The 6,290-nt window shown below is 50.6% G+C and overlaps 1 long non-coding RNA gene across 1 annotated transcript; it reads left to right on the forward strand.

The window, feature by feature from the left end:
• Positions 1-2,904: 2,904 nt before the first annotated feature.
• On the forward strand, positions 2,905-6,024 carry LOC306641594. Its single transcript, XR_013758207.1, has 3 exons — positions 2,905-2,947; positions 4,799-5,030; positions 5,908-6,024. It is a non-coding gene; the product is annotated as an uncharacterized lncRNA (long non-coding RNA).
• The last annotated feature ends 266 nt before the right edge of the window (positions 6,025-6,290 follow it).

Consider the following 6,290-nt stretch of genomic DNA (forward strand, 5'->3'; position numbering starts at 1 on the left):
CCAGATTGCTCCTCCCACCTGTGTTTCTAAAGGAAGAACTGGTCTGCAGATTACCCAGCCCCACCCCCACTCTCCGCTTCCCCCGTCCCCCCGCCCTCTGCCATCTGCTTGACACCCTGCCCCCCTGCTGCTTGAAGACACCACCACTCCTTATTTTCTCTCCCTTCAAAGAAATCCCCTTTCCTCCAGTGCTGGGCAGCTTCTCCTCCCTCCGCCCCCACTCCAGACTCCAGGAGGAAGTAAAGAATGCCTGGAATGTCCACCCCCCACAGGCCAGCCCCCCTACCCCCTGCAGAGCATTCCCTGCACGCCTGCTCCATTGAGAAACTCCCAGGCTCCAAGAACTGGGGATGAAAGGGAGGATGAGGACAAAGGGCAGGCTGGCTGCTGGCTGGCTCTGGCTTAAGCAGGCCCCCTTCCCGGCCCTGACCTGCTTGGGTGTTCACAGCCCCCAAATATCCCCAGTTCTGGCCAGCTCCAGCTCCTGGCCACTCTCACCTGTCTCTGCCAGCAGTTGCTGTCTGGTGGAGAATCTCAGAGCTTCGTTCTCAATGCCTGGAGGGCTGGAAAAGTCGCTGAGCCTGGGGAGGAGATAGGGCAGGCAGGCAGCTGTGAGGTCAGGACACAAACAAGAAATTGCTTAGGTGACAGCTGGGATATTTAGGTGGGAAATCTCTAGAAATCCATCCTACTGAGTGCGGGAACGCTGGGTGAGGTTCTGGATAAACACTGGAAAAATACAGGGGTGGATCTTCACCCTGAAGAAGTGCAGCGTTCTGCTGTGGAGTTAGCAGTGTGAATTTATTTATTCCACTCATGTCTCAAGCTGCGCTGTGCGCTAAGCTCTGTGGAAGACAGGTAATTTCTGCCTCGCTGGTGTGACAAATAAGACCTTACCCTAGAGGAGGTTGAAGACTGGAGGGTAAGGCAGCAATTCAATGAGAAATTGCTCAGATTATGCTGAAGTGGAGTTTGGTTGAGGAAAAGTAGAATTGCATCTTGGGAGATAATAGGGACCACCGTTTATTAAATGCACATCATCTGTGTTACCTCATTTCGTATTCACGAAGCGTGGTTAGAGGCTTTTCGGTGTGGTACAATTTTTATCATTCTCATTTTACAGAAGAAATGGAGACTTAAAAGCATCAAATAACTTGCCTAACTAGCAAATCGGAAAACCAGATCTCACGCCCAGGTCTGTGGGATGCCAAGTCTTGGTGGGTAGGGAGACTCACCTGAACTGGATTGGATTTGGAGAGCCGAATAAAAGAATAGAAGTGAATGGAACTGCAAATATTTATTGAGCATCTATTACATGCCAAGCTCTTTGCCAGGAAGAAAGAATATAGCAATTCCCTCTACTAGAAACGCCCTCCCCTGGTCTCCACAAGCCCAGAGAAGGAGGGAGGAAAGAGTGAGGGGAAGCAGGGAGGAACTAAAGAGGGGAAGAGGAATAAAAGGGGAGGTCACAGAGCCAGGAGGGCCTATATTTGGTGGGGAACCAAGAGGTGGGATGAGAGGGATGGAGAGGACACAGCCCTGAAGCCCTTTCCATCAGCCCTGTCTCAGCAGGCCCTGGGGGAAATGGGCGTTCAGGGATGAAGAGGCAAGGCAAGTGTTTGCTCCCAAGAACTTGATCTGTTTGCTTAACCTCCTGGAAGCCAGGGTGAGGGCTGCAGGGTAGGTGGGATTAGGGGTGGGGGATATGGGAGAAGCCTTCTGGAAAAGGAGAATCTGAATGGGAAAAGAGTATCTCTCAGATCTCCACTCCAAAGGGGCCTAGACTTGGGGGCCTGGGTCCCAACTGCACAACTCTTTCCCTCACCTGCCAGGATCCCTCATACCAAAAACATTCCAGAAAGCAGGCTCAGCTCACAATGACGCTGGGCCCTGGGGGAGAAGGCCCGGACTGCGGGAATATTTAGTGCCACATCAGCGCTTTGGGAATGTGAAAACCCAGACAACCATGGGGGAGGTAACCTGGGGAGATAGGAAAGGCCCTCTGAGCGCTCCAGTTCTTGGCCCTTTCCAGGGGCCAGACCAGGTTGTCCTTGAGCGGAAACCCCCTCACTCGGTAGTGTCTAGGCTTCTCAGTGTGGAAGGAGTGGACTCTGGTGACATGCTAGCATGTCCCCACTATCAGGATGGCCCCTTGACTTTTCCGCCGCCCATCCAACCAGTTGTGTTTTGAAAGCAGAAGTAAGTGGAAGTTGGGAACCACAAAATAGATGACAGGGGTGGTTTTCTGGAAAAGGAAATAAATGTACAGACCCTGGCTTGGAGCAAACCCAATGCAGAGGCCACTGGGCCTCAGGATTCCGCTTGATAAGCTATCACCTTCATGAAGTGTTCATTCATTTGTTCATTGCCTAACTATTTATTTGCTGAGGGCTTACAGCATAGTGTCCAGAGATGTTTCTGAACAAAACTGACAAACATCTCTACCTTCACTGGGCTTCTGTTCCAGTGGAAGGAAATAAACAAAACAATAAACATACTAAAGAAATGAAGCCGTAGCACATGCCTGTAATCCCAGCTACCCAGGAGGCTGAGGCAGGAGGATGGCAAGTTCGGGTCCAGCCTGGGCAACCTAGGTGAGACCCTTTCTCAAAATAAAAAATGAGAATAAAAAGCCTACTGGTAGAGTGCTTTCCTATTATTAATGAGGCCCGGAGCTCAATCCCTAGTACTGTAATTAAAAAAAAGAAGTAAACTGTATAGTATATTAAAAGGCCTAAGTGTTAGGAACATACTAAAGAATAGGGTGAGGGACAAAGATGAAGGGGACAGGGAATAAAATGTTTAGCCAGGTGGCTATCTGGGGGAACAGTGTCCTAGGCAGAGGAACAGCTGATGCAAAGGCAGGAGCAGGTTAGGCAAGTTCTAGAACAACCAGTGAGGCCAGAGCAGAGTAATGAGAGAGTGGCAGAAGATGGAGTCAGGAGAGGTAAATGGGTTGGGAAAAATAGATTGTGTGGGTTTTTGTGAGCCTTTATAGAACCATGACTTTTATTCTGAGTAAAATAGGGAGCCACTGGCAAATTTTGATCAAAGCATGTGATCTAACTTAGCTTTTATGTTGGGTTTTTTTTTTTTTCAATCTGCCCTAGCTACTTATTGGGAATAGAGTGGGAGGCTCACAGTTAGAAGCAAGGGGACCTAGTAGGAGGTCAATTCTGGACGAAATGGTGGGGCTGGGACCAGAGTCCTAGCAGTAAAGAAATTAGTAGTTAGTTACATTGGGGAACCGATCTTGAAGTGGGGATCCAACAGGCTTGGATGTGGGTTGTGAAAGAAAGAGAGAAAGCAAGAACAGCCCCATGGCCTTTGGCCTGAAGAATTTGGAGGATGGAGCTTGCATTTGCTGGGGAGGAGGAGGCTTGCAGGTAGAGGTGTGGGGTAAACTCTTGGTCCATGAGGACAAGGAGACCTCCCAGCACAGATAAGTGGTATAAGGAGTCTGGAGTCTGAGAAAACATTTGAGTTAGAGATAGAGATCTGGGAGTCATTGCTGGAAGGAGTTTCTGGTTTGGGCAGAAAATTAGACTGGCTGATCTCTGATATCTCTTCCTGCCGTAAAAAATCCTGGGATAGCTTTGAATAGGAAAGCATTTCTTTCCAAAGCTCAGGAAAGCTTGTGTGATAGGAGGTGGGCAGTCCCAAGCCGGGGAGGCATGTTTTACAGGGTTGGGACCTGCTTCCTCCTCCTGCTAAAGTTCAAGGGGCTTTCTTTCAGGGATGGGAAGAGAAAGTCGAGGGTAAATGATCCCTCATACAGTCTAACTTTTCTGAGACTCAATGTCCCTATCTGTCCAGGAGGGGGTTATACTAAGACTTCTCAGTGACCCTCCAGCTCTGAAATGCTATGGTTGCGTATCTTCAAAGGCATTTGCAGATTTCATAAGAACGTTAAAAATGTCACCCTTGATCCAGGGCTCTGTCGCTGATATTGGCCCCCTGCAGAGGGGTCTTGAGTTGCCTTATAAGGCAGAGGCCCCAGGCTGGGGGAGGCATTCCCAGCCATTTTCCTGTTTCAGAATCCCTGCTTCAGATCCCTGGGGACCTGCGCTCTGCGTGCCTGGCGGGGAATCTGCATTTTCACAAGCGTGGCAGGTGTTTCTGATCGCACTAAAGGTGGAGAAATCACTGAAGGTCAAGGCCCTTAAGAAGCTGCTACCTCCCGGGGAATTGGACACCCACCAAAGGGCGTGCACCCTTTCTCTGGAATACGGACCTTTCTGTCCTCCGTCTGTCTCCTTTCCACTCTGAAACCCTCCCCTCACCAATCTCCTAGCAAAATAATTCCCTAACCTTTTCAATGGTCTCTTCCTTTCTGTCACCAGTTTTTAGCCACCTTCTGGAGCTAATCCCACCTTTTCAGTTTCTCCCTTTCCCCTTTCCAGGAATATTTTTCAGAGGAAGCTGGGGGCATGCGTCACCCTAGCTGGGGGAGGGGGCTTCAAGTCCATAAATGGGCAAAAACTCAGAGTTTGGTTTCGGTCTTTAGGAAAGGGCCAATCTCTGCCCTTTGCCCTTTTCCCCCAAAGGAATTCCCCTGAGAAGAGGAAGGAGTCTGGGATTGGCTTTGACCGGATGGGATTCTAGAAATAGCTGAGCTTTTTAGGAGGCCCGTTGTCTGACTCAGCTTCCCTGATAAACAGACTCTGCTGGCCAGGATTTTCCCAGCCCCAGAGGCTAAGCCCCCGCTTCCTGGTGGAAGTGTTGCGCTAGGCCTTGGAGTTCAGGACCCAGCCAGCACCCCCACACACACTCTTTTTCCTCCCCTCCCTTTCCCCAGGATCAGAATTCGAGAGCTCGGGGCCACACGGACCTGGCTCTGGACTGCCAGGCGCTCCGCTATTGCACAAAACTGCCCTCATGACCTCCCTAAAGCCAAGGAAAGGGTGCAGCGATCTCTCAAAGCTCCCTGGTTGGATCCTGAAGCTCCCTCTGGGCCTGGCCTGCAGAGTGGCAGTCTGGCATCCCTGGCAGTACCCATCACCACCACCTTTGTGGTATCCATCAGACAGGTGTCTGCTTGGTAGCCGCGTTATACTGGGCAACAGGCCAGTCATGGTGACGGAGCCCCTCTTGGTTAAGGGACTTCTGGCTTGCTTCTCCTCCCAGCCTCAGGCCCAGTCCTCATGTATGAAACAGCCATTGGAGACGCAAGATGGCAGCTGGGGAGAGCTGGCTGGCCCTCTACAGGGCTCACCTCAATACCTGTTCTCCATGAAGAGTGTAAACCTTGCTGGGTATGGTGGCCCATGCCTGTAATAGCAGAGGCTCTGGAGGCTGAAGCAGGAGGATCGCAAGTTCAAAGCCAGCCTCAGCAACTTAGCAAGGCCCTACGCAACTTTGTGAGATCCTGTATATAAAATATAAAAAAGGGTTGGGGTCAGTGGTTAAGCATCACTGGGTTCAATCCCCGGTAACTAAAAGAAAAAAGCAGAAGAGTATAAGCCTCACACTGCTGATCTGAAACCTTGCCCACAAGCAGTACTCGAAGGCTACAAATCTCCAGGAGATGAATAGATTCTATCAAGATGTCAGTTCACTGATTTATAATGAAAAACCTCACTGCTGCCAAACCAAGCAGAGACTTAGGGTTGCTGATGTATCCGGCAACTCAGGATTGCTGATGGGCACATTCACTGCCATAACAATTTCACAAAGGGGAGCCCCAGTTCAGGGGGAAGGTCACCTGGACAGCATGGAAGCTGGGTGAGGAGAGACCCCCAGTGACTTTCAGGGTGGTACAGCCTCTGGTCACATGAAGAACACCTTTCCCCAGTCCAGTTCTGAAAACACCCAGGCACTTTTTATTTTTCCTCCAATACTGAGGATGGAACCCAGGGGTACTCTATGACCGAGCCACATCCTCAGCCCTTTTTTATTTTGTAGCAGGCTCTTACTAAGTTGTAGAGGCTGATCTGGAACTTGTGATCCTCCTATCTCAGCTTCCCCAAGTCCCTGGGATCACAGGAGTGAGCCACCACTCCTGGCCCACACAGCTGTACGGCCACAGTGACAGGCTCCCCGGGTGAGCACATTCTTTCTTCCAGGAAGCACTTAGAGCGTCACTTTCACAGTCCACTCACACCCATCCTGTGGCTGCAGGATTCAACGAGACAACCCACGAACATGCTCTGTAAGCAAAACACCATCGGAGGGAGGGAGAACACCTAGGGAGTGAGAACGGGGACTCAATAAACGTTCAATAAAGAGCCTCCACCTGCTTCCCTCGCCCCAGACCCTTATAAAGGGGGATCTGAGAGCCAAGCCAGTGA

The sequence above is a fragment of the Sciurus vulgaris genome (genome assembly GCF_902686455.1).
Source record: "Sciurus vulgaris genome assembly, chromosome: 12".
Taxonomy (NCBI): Eukaryota; Metazoa; Chordata; class Mammalia; order Rodentia; family Sciuridae; genus Sciurus; species Sciurus vulgaris.